The sequence below is a fragment of the Artibeus jamaicensis genome, unplaced genomic scaffold, assembly GCF_021234435.1.
Source record: "Artibeus jamaicensis isolate MK-2021 breed Jamaican fruit bat unplaced genomic scaffold, CSHL_Jam_final scaffold_833, whole genome shotgun sequence".
NCBI classification, from domain to species: domain Eukaryota; kingdom Metazoa; phylum Chordata; class Mammalia; order Chiroptera; family Phyllostomidae; genus Artibeus; species Artibeus jamaicensis.
Genome location: NW_026522056.1, coordinates 8328809 through 8343619, shown reverse-complemented (window position 1 = coordinate 8343619; position 14811 = coordinate 8328809). Strand labels below are relative to the sequence as shown.

Sequence of the window (14811 nt, the reverse complement as noted above, 5' to 3'; positions counted from 1 at the left end):
TGCTACAAAGGCCTTTCTTGATATGTTACAATCCCGAATTACAAGTATTTACTGAAAGCACACTACTTAATGCAGAGACATATAACAACTTAGATGCCAGAGTATATAGAAAGACTGGAAAGTTTGCTTTGAGGACATGGGGCTGACTTCATCTCTGAATCCCCAGGCCAACTGCAGCGCCTGGCACACTATCAATAAACAAGGCAACTGTAAACAAAAGGGAGTACTATAGTTAAGGGGCCACAGGGTTGGATTAACAATGGAAATATTTTTAATATGGACGAATAATTGTTAAGTAATTAGCATTGTTGAAATTCCACAGGCTGTTTGTTAACACAATGCACTCACAAATAACTGTACACATTTGCCTTTTCTTTCCCAAGAAAGGTCATGAATAAAACTAGAAAGTGTCTGCACTAGGATTATTTATATGTCCAACACAAAACCAAACTAACAGCAGAAGACAGATCGGGCAGCTGGGAAGGGGGCAAACTTCCTCGAAGCTCAGGAACAGGCTGCCGGGAGCAAATAAACCAACCACAACTTTCTATGATGACTGTTTTCACACAAAGACGGTAATAAACTTATTGGCCGAGTCAAAAAAGGTTATGGGTTGTTTTACTACTAAAACATTTAGTGTATTTAAGACTTTTAATTTTTAACAAACAAATTTCTGGGTCATATGGATTTATGGGTGATTTTCACAAAAATATGGGGGTGGGATTTGCAGCGGTGACAACGGCACTGAAGGACCGTTTTTCCACATCTGTTCATTTAAATATATATTAGCCACAGTTAGAAAAGTCTCAACACTTCTTGACTTTTGGCTAAGATCAAGTATAGTACTTGTCCTTATCAGTTTAATATCTGCATATGTCCTCTATCTGAGGGCAACGGGTTACATGCATTTTTGAAGCAGGGAGGTGGAACGGGCGCTTGCTCCGCCCACTCTGTGCAGCGACCTGGTTCTGCAGCACTTCCAGGAACGGTGCACCAACACCCGCCCTAAACACCTCGAAATGGAAATTTATTTTATAAAGGCAAACAGTGTGTAAATTCCCGAAAGAAAAAGGCTTTCGTTTACATCTTCAAACATTGTTAACTATTTAACAATATGTCTAGCAATAGATAAGGAAAAATAAAATCCTTTCTACACTTACCATGTTGGCATTTCAAAATCAGAATTAAATCACAAATTTACTGTAAGAAATATTTACTCTAAGAATATATTTTATCTCCAACTACTCTCAGATAACTGAAACCAGTATCAGCCAAACACTGCTTACATCAGTTAGAGTGACTACATCTGCTACACAGTGACGCTCATTCGTGGATTCTAAGTCAAAACAACACAGAGAGAAATGAGGTCTTGGCAGCTCTCCTCTCCATTCCAGCCAATCACATACGAATGACTTTGAGTGAACTTCTTAATCTCTGCCTACAAGGCTAGGAAATGAAGCTAAATGACCATGGATATATTTTCTCACATTTTTGTCCATTGTGTCAACTCTATTGTGTTTTAGGTGGATGGGATTTAGTTGGTACACATGCGTATGTCTGGACAAAAGTTTGTTTTTAAAATAAGAGTTCCCATAGAAACACTTCTATATGAAATCATAACTCGTCACCTTAAATTACCCACACCGACACTGCCAAGTAAATAATTCTCTAAGTAAATAATCAAAAGCTGAGCCTCACCTCGCCTACTTCCAGACTCCAAGTGGCATGTTATTCCAGATATCTATATTACTCCTCACAGAGTCCTTTGCTTTTTGTTTTGTTTTCTTTGTGACATAGTTCACTACTGAACACAAACTATGTACCAGACCTTGTTCTAGGTCCTGGCAAATCAAAGGAAAGAGATTCCCATCTCATAAACAAGAAAATTTCAGATATGGTTAAGCTAATAAAACAGGGTAATACGACACAGTGACTGGGGGCTAGATTGTTATAAAAAGGATGAATGGATCAAAACCAGGAAATCGTCACATAGGGAAGGGACCTGACTAGTGTGGCTCAGTTGGTAGGAGCATCATCCCTTAACCGAAAGGTTGGAGGTTCGATTCCCAGTCAGGACACATACCTAGGTTGTGGGTTCGATCCCCAATCCTCTGTCTGGGTTCAGGCTCTAGGACCACTAGGATCCCGGGTCCCGGGTCCGGGTACGCACGGGAGGCAACCAATTGATGCTCTTCTCCCACATCAGTGTCTCTCTCCCTGCCCCTCTCCCTTCATCTCTGTCTAAAAGCAATGGGACAAAATGTTCTTGGGTGAGGATAACAAACAAGAAAAAAAATTGAAGAGATAATCAGCAGGCATAGCTTTTATTTCCTATGGAGTTCTCTTTGTTTCAGAGGCTTCTGAGGTGTGACTATCATAAAAAGATTTGAATAAGAGTTCAGTTGAGTATTCCACAGAATATAAAAAGCTCAAACTTTAATGATTATTTAACCTTGAACAATTACAATAAAATTACAATTTAAAAAATATGATTTAACCATAACTACTCCAAAATACTACTGAAGTGAAATCATTTTGTTGCTCAGCAAACTAGTCTGTTAACAGAAGCAAACAGAGTCTGTACATAGAAGCAAATGTATGTAGCAAACTACATAAATTAGAATATTTTAAAATAATACTTCAGCTTTCAAATAACTGTTACTAAGTTGTTTCCTGTGAATGGATTTATTCACTAAGATAGTAAAATTTAAAAAACTCAAACCCACATAAACATGCAAACACAGTAATCACGAGAACAATGGATGTGAAAATGTCTACTTTTACTTATTTCTTCCCCTTCACTAAGAATATCTAAATCTGTCCTAGCCACATGTGGCTACTTAATTTTAAACGAATTATAATGACGTAAAATGAAAAATGGAGGTCTCAGGCACACTGGCCACATTCCGTGGCCCGTGGCCCCACGCGGCCCGTGACTGCCCTCGTACAGCCCAGACACGGAGCATGTCCATCACCGCAGAAAATTCCACTGGACAATGCTAATGTAAATTGTTTTTCATATTTGACCTAAACAAAAAATCCTAAAAAAGCTTATAAAATACAGTTCATCATAAACTTAAAAAAAAATTGATGAATAGGACTGTGAAGCTAGAAAGAAGTCGCGTAAGAGGGGAAGTTTAGCAATCAGATCTCCATGCCAGAGAATAAGATAGACTCAGATAAATCTGGGGACAAGCAAAAGTGTACTGAGTGCACTCTGACAGTGGGCCTCGGTCCTGAAGCTTCAGTTTTCATTCTGATTCTATCTACATCTAACTTAGCTACCTAAGTGTTTTGAAGAGACACAACATCCTTAGGCTTTTCGTTATAGCCCATAATGTAGGTTAAATAAGGTGATCCAGGTAACTGCAAATAACCCAAAACAATGGGAAAATGGACTGTGATTCCTCCAAGTTATTAATACATAAAAGTATCTGGGTTTTCATTCTGACAAGAATATATGTGATTAAAAAAATTAACTTTAATATATTTTCTACCATAATAACATTATTAAAGAGGTTCATTATTTGTAACAGCAAACAATTATATGAAATTCACAACCAACACCTCTTTACTTACATAAGTAAGTTTTTAAGGGGTAGAATCAGGACGACCACAATATTTCTTTCTATAGAATTCTCTAAGTAAATAATCGAGAGGGTCAGAGACATGGCACATTGTCTTCTGATTTTTATGTTAAATTCTGTAGAGCAACACTATTTTTAAAGGCATAACTGTACTATTCCAGAATCTGCTTAACTCCACTGTTATCACCCCAAATATTCTCTGAAACTTTCACTTAACATTTTTCTACTAAAAATGTGTTAAGAAAAGGATAATGGTCAGACATTAAACTATCCTATATTAGGAAGTGACCTGCATGACAGAAACACAATTATGAAATCCCAAAAATCTATATGTTATTTCATCTAACCAGAAACCCGGTCACTAAATACAGTTGCACAATTCTTACTTGACTGTGATTCCATTAAGTGATACATTTTATGTTCCTTTGTCATTCTTGTTTTTCCCTGACTAAACCACATTAGTATTGAACAGCCTTGTATCGATACAGAACTTACTAGTAAAACACCCTGTTCTCCTTTTCAATTTGGTTTAACCTCAACTGTCTTCCCTTTATTCTTGACCACACCCATCAACAACAGACATGGTGTTGCCACTTGAAGAAAATAGAGATTATATTTCCAATCCCTACATCAAGGGTACTGGCTCACGCTGAAAAGTACTTGATATCTAGTAAACTGGCGAGTTCATCTACCTCCTCCTTCCTACCTCTTTTTTCCCCTACCTATTTCTCCAACAAACTGAAATTATAATCAAATGGTTTCTTTCTTAAAATTTTGCAAATGTTCAAATTTTACTTTCTTTTCCTTTGCGTTCTTCATTCCCCAACAGAGCAAGACATGAAGAGAATGCATGACAGAAATGATATATAGTTTTTGATATATATCAAAAAGAGAATGATATATAGTTCTAGGCAATTTATCACAACATCTAAATTATACTAAGTTTATCTTTTCTATAGAAATCCAGGATTTTTTGATTCATCAGGTTTAGCACTTCAGTATTTTAGGTTATGTTCCACATTTTGTTTTCAAAATAAACAATAAAAGTTAGAACCAAAGTAACTTCACAGCATAAATTCAAAATTTACATTATCGTCTATTTCCTTGATCAGAACACCAAGTGTTAGTGAAGCTACAGCCATCGTGCTGTTGTTACAACAACAGTACAAGTGAGTTTGAACCGGAAAGTTACCTTCATGTTCAAACTTGTATCAGCATGAATTCTCTTACCAAGTGAGAAACGCCCACATAACCCATTCGGACATTCTGCTCAAGCGTTAGTTAACTTTGAACTTTTAACTTCTTTGAAAGTTAATTTAGGCCAACTGACTTGATTTCTTCATCCAGTAAACATTCAACTACAGATTAGCTTGTTTTTGCACGTATTACTTTTCTTATACTAAAAAGAGTCGCTTATTTTCAGCTGTATTCTGGTACAACCCTAGGCACACTGGGGCACTTCTAATTTGGATCTGTCCCGGTAACTCCAGAACGTAGTCATTTTTGTCTCCACTTCAGAGATAAGATCACTGAGCCTCGGTGGTGGTAAGAGGTACAGTATGGCGAGGCACTCAGACCTCCTTGGTTCTTGCTTTAAACTCCACTGACCAGAGTTAAAAAAAAAAAAGAAGAAAAGAAAAAGATAAAAGATGTTTTGTGAAATGGCTTACAGCAAATAAAACTGTCAGAGCACAGCAAACCTCTCATAAAAAAGAAAACCCGGCGCTGGCTGGGTAGCTCCTGGTTGGGGCCCTGTCCTGACCTGCCAAGGCCGCAGGTTGGATCCCCGGACAGGACACACCGGCCAACGAGTGCACAAGTCAGTCCAAAAACTCGATGTTTCTCTCTCTCTCCCCCTCCCTCTCTCTCTAAAAGCAGTAAGTCTAAAAATTTAAAAAAAAAAAAAGAACAACTTTCCAAATGTGGACAAGTTTGTAACAGTAATATAAGCATAGCAGAATTTCTATAACCATTTTCTGAAATCAGTTATTTCTAGGTAACATTTGATTGAAATGTCTTTTAAACCACATCCAACACTCTCTCTCCATCGCACTGCACACTTTAAATGGATGAACTGTATGGTATGTGGTTTCTCAATAAAACTGTTACTAAAAAAAAGCTTTCTGGAGAACAATTTGAAAATATGTATCAAAAGCTCCTGAAATGTTTCTATTTTTAAGAAATTCTACTTCCAGGAATTTACTGTAATAAAATAATCACAGTAATAATTTTTTTATGTTATCAAATTATAATATCCCCAAATTGCAACTACCATCAACACAAGAATGGAAAACATTTTTTACAATGACATTTATGTCAATTTGGTAAATCACATTCTCAAAAAAAACTACTTCACTATAAAGCATGTTACAGAATAATATAAATGTACAATTCCAATTTGTTAAAAAAAATAGATATGTACGTAAGAAAAAAACACCGGAAGAACACAGAACAAAATGTTAACAGCAGTTACTTTCAGTTAGTAGGACTTCAGCTGACCTTAATCTTTGTATCTTACTGGTTTCCAATTTCCTTACAATGAACCATCCTTTCATAACTTAAACATAGTAAATGTTATTTTAAAACCGCTGGCCACTTAGGAAAGTACAAACTTTACATTAAAAGATAAAAACTAATAGTGCTATCAGTATTTCTAAAGGGGTAGTGTGTGTGTGCACGCGCAATACCTTAATTAATAGCCTAACCTCCATACTTCACTCACCCAAGTAAAATATATTCTAATGATCAAGGCATCATCCTGCAGGTGATAACAACACAGAAACCATGAGATGACCAAAAGCGTATTAACTATACTTCACACACAAAGACAAACTACCTAATTTAGATTTTAAAAATAATTATATCATCCTGATTGGTGTAGCTCAGTGGGTGGGATAGGATCCTGCAAACGCAAAGGTCACTGAGAAACGCAGGGTTTCTCAGTTGGTTGGAGTACTGTCCTGTACACCAAAGGGTTAGAGGTTCCATCCCCAGTCAGGACATATACGGTAGGCAACTGGTCAATGTTTCTCTCTCACATCTCTCTCTCTCTCTCTCTCTCTCCCTCTCTCTCCACCCGCCCCACTTCCTGTCTCTCTAAAATCAATAAACATATCCTTTGGTGAGGTTAAAAAATCCTTTAGGCAGCCTGGCTGGTGTTGCTCAGTGGATTGAGTGCAGGCTGCGAACCAAAGGATCGCTGGTTCATTTCCCAGTCAGGGCACATGCCTGGGCTGCAGGCCAGATCCCAAATGGGGGATGTGTGAAAAGCAACCACACACTAATGTTTCTTTCCCTCTTTCTCCTTCCCTTCTTCTCTCTCTCTAAAAATAAATAAATAAATAAAATCTTTTCAAAAATCCTTTGCGCAGAGGACATTAGCAAGGAGCATCTTTAACTTTCAGTCAGAATAAAAAAAAAGAATGCCATTCTATGGTTACAGAACGGAATTCAAGGATACAGTAAAGCACACCAAGAAGTTTATCACAATCAACCAGGAGATACTATATTCTAATGTATGAATCCTGTAGAAATCATAAACATGAAGACAGCTTAAAGTGACAAAATTACAGTAACCAAATAAAGGGTTTATTTTATGTATGTAGCATTGCTATAAAAATGTCTTTCTCAAAGTTCACACTGCAGAGTTTTATGTAAATAGATTGTATTGGGCAAGGGTGTGTGTGTGTGTGTGTGTGTGTGTGGACATCCAGCTTTTTCTGCCATAAAAATCCTCGAAAGGCAACATTTAACCTTTCCAAACATATGATTAAAATAGTCTAGAAAGCCCAGGGAAGTCCAATCAGGTAAGCATCTTCAGTTTCAAAAGAACTTTGGTTCGCCTAGCTGAAATACAGAAAAGGTAGGAATCGCGCGGAGGCACCAAGGGCGAAGAGTTACACCTAGACTGTCACTGCTGATTACTTCTCAGGTTAATAGCTTTTGATGGTTTACATTAGTGTGAAAGCAAGAGAGTCAAACTAGTTTTTGTAAAATAAGACATTTACGTTAGGACATTATTAGCATAGGCAAATTTGACACATTCCAAGCAAACGTCTAAAAGATCAGTGTTTGCACATTCACCTAAAACCAAGTCATCAAATCCCATCAAAAAGTGCAAAAATGATGAACTCTGAATAAAAAATGCTTTGTATAAAATGGCATAATTCTTGTAGGATTCAGTTTTATTTTTGTTTCACATGTGTTAATAAAGTCCCAAGATTTCAAATCACTAAAAGAGTACACTAAGTGTCAGAAAGCTGTCTAGATAACCCTTTCCATAATAACAAATAAAAACTCATCATTCAGTTTTCACATTTGCTGACCCCTCAGGGTGCATTTAGGTTTTATGGTCATTTCTTTACGTCATGTTTCACAACTTTAAAGTTTTTTTAAATGCTTACTTTTAAAATTTGGTGTTTTTTTTAATAGCTTTCTTAAGACTCCACAGGTGAGAGACGTAAGAAGCACGAGATTCAACACAGGCAGTATTGTCTTGGCTAGGGCCAAATGCCAATGGGAAAGTCTCCATATGACACTTCTTAATTTCCTTCTTCATCTCAAATCAATTTGATAAACTAAATTTTGTTTTACCAACAAAATCCTGGAAGCCACACATTCCTTAAATTTAAAATACCTACTTACACATTTCAGGAAGCTAATATGTAAGTTACCCCAAAATAAGAAAAGGCACGCCCTTATGGCAGAAAAATACTATCCTTATGTTAAAAATTAATGTTTGTCTATCAAAGTAAGTAATGCAGGTTATTAGGAAAAAGTCAAGACACACCCATACAGGCATTGGCAAAAGTAGGTTTATAGTTATAAGTACATGAAAAAGTTTATCCTTGTATTGTTATTTATTATTGTATTAATTTCCACACGAATAACTATACACCTACTTTTTCCCACTCCCTGTATGTATTTTTTAAATATTCTAAAAAGTAATCAGCCTATTAGGCCTAAGAATTTCCTGAAATCTCAATCTTCCATCTTTAATTTTTTCTTCTATTGATTCTAGAGAGAGGGGAAGGGAAGGAGAAAGAGATGGAAAGAAACATCGATTTAAGAGAGAAATGTCAGTCAATGCCTCCTGCACATGCCCTGCCTGGGGACAGAACCTGCAACCCAGGCATGTGACCTGACCGGAAATCAAACCTGTGACCTTTTGTTTTGCCAACAACCAACCAAGACACATTGGTCAGGACTCAATTTTCAATCTTTTTGTTTTTTTAGGATTTTACTTATTTTTAGAGAGAGGGGAAGGGAGGGAAAATGAGAGGGACAGAAACATCAGTGTGTGGTTGCCTCTCACACACCCCCTGCTGGGGACATGGGCCAGCAACCTAAGCATGTGCCCTGACTGAGAATCCAACCAGGGACCCTCTAGTTAGCAGACTGGCACTCAGTCCACGGAGCCACACCAGCCAGGACTCAATCTTTAAATTAAGTTAAAAGTTTCTTGTCTTTCTAACTTCACATTTAAAAGGAAAAAACTTAAGTTATTGTGGGAATCCTATCCAATATTTCAAAAGGTGTAATATAAATGTGAGGTATTACTAGTTAATAATTTATTTCTATGCTTAGAGTGGAAACTGTATGAATACAAAAAATTTCATTTTCCTATTCACTTTCTCCGCAATATAGTCTGAAATCTAGATGAAAAAGGGAACCTAGTAAGAAAAAAAGAGTCACCGAAATGAGTCAATGATGACACAGTATCTACATTTGTTTCAAAATAAGCCAAGAGCCCGCCATTTTCAAAGAGCTTTCCAAATTCAAAATACTGTCAATAAACAGATGTACTTTAGGAATATCTACTAAAAAACTGAACACTCTCTAAATTCCCAAAATTTGAAGTACGCCTTTAGCCTTTTTTTTCATGCCACACTATAGAGGCACAACATGAAAAAGGTCTTCAAAAGTACTTATTAAGTGTTTAGGTCAACAATCAAAAGCCAAAAATAAAACCCTGCAAGCTTTAAAAAAATGTGTTAGACAGTACAGTCAATTTCTGAAATTTACCATTATTAATATTTATAAAATGATTAGCTTGCAGAAATAAACCTCCCATTCGTTGAAAACTCAATACTGGGCATGTTTACTAACAAAGGAATAAATCATCTTAATTGCACTTCCAAATATAACAGATTCTTTTTAAAGTAAAGCTAAAAACACTATTGCATCAAGAAACATTTTATAGATACCAAATTCTAAAATCTTTTAAAGCTTTAACAAATTTAATTTTTAAGTGTCTAAAACAGACTATCTTTTTGTTTTAAGATAAATAAATATCCATGGTAACTTATTTTCTTCTTGAAAAGACAAAAATAATACTACTAATAAAATAATCAACAGTGCCTGCTAAGATTTTTTAAAACTTATTCTCAATGAGGTATTTCTTAAGTTCATTTAAAAAATTTACCAGTGTCTCAACTGTCTTACCAAGTGGCCATGATTCATTTATGCATTCAAAACTATTCTGTGCACACACTACCTGTAACACCGTGAGCACGACAGAAAAGAACAGAAGCACAGCCCGCTGCCTCACTGCAACTCAATCCTCTTGCATTCGTTACACTAAATGGGTCTAACCTTGAGAATTCCCCTCACCTTGAGCTTTCACGAAACGCTGATACTTTCATAATAATGAAATAACATGATGTAGCATGAAGATCCAGGTAACAGGTTGTCACCACGGCCTGTTTTCTCTTGTAAAATAAAGTAGTTGGACTATATCTCTTTTCTATTTAAATAGGCTGTTGGGGGCTTAATTCAGGACCTGCTCTATTACATCTAATAGGAAAAAACCTGTTAAACAACCTGGCTGAACCATATTTCCAAACAATGGAATACTGCACGACCCTTAAAAAGAGCTTTAGATCCCTGAGGGCTCATTCAAAAGGATGTTCCAGGTAGCCTGTTAAAACAAAAATACAAAATGTAAATAGTGCCCTGGCTGGTGCGGCTCAGTGGATTTAGTGCCGGCCTGCAAACCAAAGGGTTGCTGGTTCGATTCCCAGTCAGGGCACATGCCTAGGTTGCTGGACAGATCCCTAGCTTGGGATGCATGAGAGGCAACCACACAGTGATGTTTCTCTCCCTCTCTTCCTCTGAAAATAAATAAATAAAATCTTTAAAAAATGTAAATACTAAGGCCCAATTTATTTGTGTCTTAAGACGCAGATACACATATAGGTACAGAAATGTTCTAGGACACACAAGAAACTTCAAATGATCCTTGGTGGGAAATAGGGTGCTAACTTTTTTTTTAACCTCTTAGCCTTTCACAATATTTGAAAAAAAATTATATAATGAACACACATTATTTTAATGAATTTTAAAAAAACAACTAAAAGTAAAAGTCTGCTAATTTGGGTTCTATAATTAGAAAAGACCTGGGTTCAAAACCATGTGTGATGTTAAGCTACTTAATCTCAATTTTCCCATCTGTAAAAAGGAGTTAACAGTACTAACCTCACACAACTGACAGGACAGTAAAAGGAAATCATTCATGGACCTGGCTCGTGTGACTCAGTGGACTGGGTGCCGGCCTGAGAACCAAAAGGTTGCTGGTTGATCCCTGGTCAAGGCCCCCAGTTGGCGGCATCTGAGAGGCAACTGATGAATGCATCTCTAACACAATGCTGTTTCTCTCCCTTTCTCCTTCCCTTCTCCTCTTTCTAAAAGTAAATAAATAAAATCTTAAAAAAAAAAGAAATTCATGCACGTAAGACACTCAACACAGCACACTATAAGAGGACAATTACTAGCAGCTACAATTATGACTATTGTGAATGTTATTATAAACCCCACAAACTGAGAGAATTCAGAATCTGACTTGCCAATTCAGTCTAGACGACCAGTCTCAAAGACAACCAATTTCCTTTGCCCAAAACTCATTCAATCAAATTGTGTAAAAGCATATTTATGAACTTAGGTTAAAAAAAAACCAAAACCCTCTCACAGGTAGCAGGTAGGCTGATGGGTATGGTAATCAGAGTAAAGTCTGAGTTTTAATTAAGCAGTCTAACTAGAACAGTCTTCTTCATCATATGGATACCTACCCAAAGGGCCACGCTACTCATGACAATAGGCAAGGAACCAGGATCTCTACAAAATACTAAATACATAGAAATACACTTTTATTTTTAGTAATTCAAGCTGCCAACATGAGTTTTTATTTTAAGATAACCCTCATTTTCCTAGAAATTTATGGCACTAATAGTTTATGCACGTAATTTATGAATTAATTACAAATAACATGTCAGCCCTGGCTTGTGTGACTCAGTGGACTGGGTGCTGGCCTGTGAACCAACAGGTCACTAGTTTGATTCCCACCTGGTCAGGGCACATGCCTGGGTTGTAGGCCAGGTACCCGGTCAGGGGCAGTGAGATGTTTCTCTCTCATAACCGTGTTTCTCTCCCTCTCTTTCTCTCTCCTTTTTTCCCCTCTCTCTGAAAATGAATAAATAAAATCTTAAAAAGAAAAATGTCAAACGACTGGTGATATAAAAATGCAATCTCCATAAAAATAAACTATAAAAGAAGCCTACTGAATGGTTTTTTGAGTGGACTTTTTCTTCACAAAATTTTCAAAAATTCAGCCTGAATATTATCAAATCAAAATATTACAAGTTGTAAATCTGGCCTTTATATCAAAAGCACTCTCACAAAGTACCACTCTAACAATATTCAGCTTAATTTGTCCAAAAGACCAAGAACACATCCCAAAGTACAGAACAACTGAAAAATGTTGCATTATGGTAGATTAAATCAATATGCAGTGCAACTGGTTTGAGTCCATCATATTACAATTTTAACAAGCCTTCCTAGTAGAGAACAGTTTCAATATCAATATAATTTAGATCACCCCAATTACAATTATAAAACAAAATAAGAGGTCACACATACATCTAATCCTTTTGCAATATGAAAATAAGAGGCTCCACTTCATTTGTGTACTGTAAAATTTGTCAAGATTTAAACTTTTAGAACAGTAACTATTTCTTACCACACAAATAGTTATATTTGAATATGCTGAACAGTTACTGTAGCTTTCCTGAGAGTGACCTGAAGTTCCCACCAAAAATACTGGCACCTCAATGAGGCTCTGAGAACTGCAAGCCTACTTCACAGATTATTGTAGTGTGCTAAACTGGCATCTGAAGATTGTACTGAGCTAGCTACGTGACAGCAAAGATAAAGGGACAGAGTTCATTAAAAAAAAAAAAGAAAAACACTTCTTAACCTATAAGCAAGAGCTATCAGAAACACCATTTTAAAATACTACACACACTTCTAATTTTCTAACATTCAAAATACAGCAGATAGATAATCGACGACAAGCAGACCTTCCCACCCCTTCTCAGCGTCACACAATGCTTTGCCAAGAGCACAAACCCACGTAAGATAACTAATGCAATTTCCTTGTTTACTTAAAGAATTGCAGAAAACATGTTGACTGCTTCCGAGGCCTCTGAAACAAACGACTATTTAAAAGACTTTTCACGATCACGTTTGAAATAAGAGTAGTAATGATTCCTTCAGCTAGTAAAAATAGTATTAACTTTATTAAAAGGGTTCAATTTTACACTGCAGTTCATTAGCATGCCTTGTTTGCAACCAGAATGAAGGGGGGGGGGGCGGCAAAACACAAGATGGAAAACATCACTACCTCCTTCAGTGGTTATGAATAATTTTAAGTGACCTCAAGATGGAAGGGAAGAGTTCGTGAACAGAAAGAAAGGGGCTTAACCATCTGAAATGGCCCCTTCCACATTCATACTGATGTCGGAGAGAAGGAATTTATTTACACTGCAGTGCCTGGCAGCAAACATGGCTGCCCCTGCCCCCTTTAAATCTGAAGTCTTTACTCCCTCACCAAAACCATCCAATTACGGCCGTCTCGCTGTCTTGCTACGATAACACTAATACTTCTCCTTCAAAACGGTAAGACCCACACCTTCTCATTTCCCAGCAATCACAGCACCATAACCACTTGCTTCTCCATTCTCCAGCAGTGAAAGAAAAGGCACAGAATACACACAAATATAGGAACAAAAGGCTTTCCCTTCCTAACACTTAAAAAAAAAACACCCTTCCCCTTCTTTTCCTCCCACTCGGTGATGTCGCCAGTTCCTATCATTTTCAACATTCAGTTAATTTCCTTCCCTATCCCAATACGTGGTCTTCCAGTTTCCTGAGTCTATTTCCTATCTTCCTTTTGCATCCTGTCTCAATCATTTCTCCTCCCTTTTCCTTAGCCGCCTTTTCCTCCACTTCCACTCCCTCGATACTCCCTCTATGCCCACTTCTCCATTAAAGTCGATCTCCTTCCCCACACTCTTCTAGTTCCCACCCTCTAACCCCAAACCTCTCTATTTCTCAATCCGCCCAGGTCTCCAAACCTAACTCCGCTCCCCTTTCCCTGCCCCTCCCCCGTTCCATGTTTATCCCCGCCCCCATCCCACCTCTACTCCCAATTCCCAGCTCAGCGCCACTCCATCACTTAACCCAATCCCACCTCCCCTGCCCCACCTCCCGATCTCCTTACACCCCGCACCTTGCCTTTTTCTCCACCTCCTAAGCTCCCCTCGAACCCTCGCAGACCACGCGCTTGTCCTCCCATCCCGGCAGGGCGCTCTCTCCCTACCCTGGTCCCATCCCCAGGTCGCCCCCTCCCCGTAGTTCCCTCCTCGGCCCTTGCAACACACATACACGCGCGCGCGCACACACACACACACAGACACAGACAGACACACAAACACAAACACGCACGCATTCACTTTACCTTCAGTTTGTTCCATTCTAACCCCCCGGCCGTGTCAGTACGATCACAGGAGAGACACGGAAGCCCGGAGCAGGGCTGAGATGCAGGCAGCCGCCGGGGCTGCGGGGGCAGAAGACGGAACCAAGCTAGGCCGCATGAAATCCCCGGGCTAGATTTCCCTCGCGCCGGCTGCCTCTGCCATGGCGGCGTGCACGGAGGAGGGCCACGGTAGGGCCGGGCCGGGCGCGGAGCGGAGAGGAAGAAGGCTGCGGGAGGTGGGGGGAGGCAAAGGAGGTGGAGGGATGGGGGGCGCCGCGCAGACGCTGCTACCGGAGAGGAGCCTGTGGCCAACAGCCGGACCGAGGTGGCAAGGTCCTCCGGGTCGAGATGGCCTTCGCACGCGTCTCCGCCTTGATCCTGGCCGTCGCGCCTCCCGCTCCCGCCGCCGCCACC

At 38.6% G+C, this 14811-nt stretch overlaps 1 protein-coding gene and 1 non-coding gene across 10 annotated transcripts in view; one reads left to right on the top strand and one right to left on the bottom strand.

The window, feature by feature from the left end:
* Positions 1-14760, bottom strand: part of NSD3 (nuclear receptor binding SET domain protein 3) — a 116472-nt gene extending 101712 nt beyond the window's left edge. For 7 of the 9 annotated variants that reach the window (XM_037166955.2, XM_053659897.1, XM_053659896.1 and 4 more), the window contains exon 1: positions 14380-14470. The gene's annotated coding sequence lies outside the window, so the exon portion shown is untranslated. Of the gene's footprint in view, positions 1-2083; positions 2423-14379; positions 14471-14688 lie in introns of those variants that run through there. The other 2 variants (XM_053659894.1, XM_053659893.1) reach the window with 2 other exon arrangements.
* On the top strand, positions 809-999 carry LOC119065066 (U2 spliceosomal RNA). The gene has a single exon (XR_005085538.2). It is a non-coding gene; the product is annotated as a U2 spliceosomal RNA (small nuclear RNA).
* Positions 14761-14811: the final 51 nt, after the last annotated feature.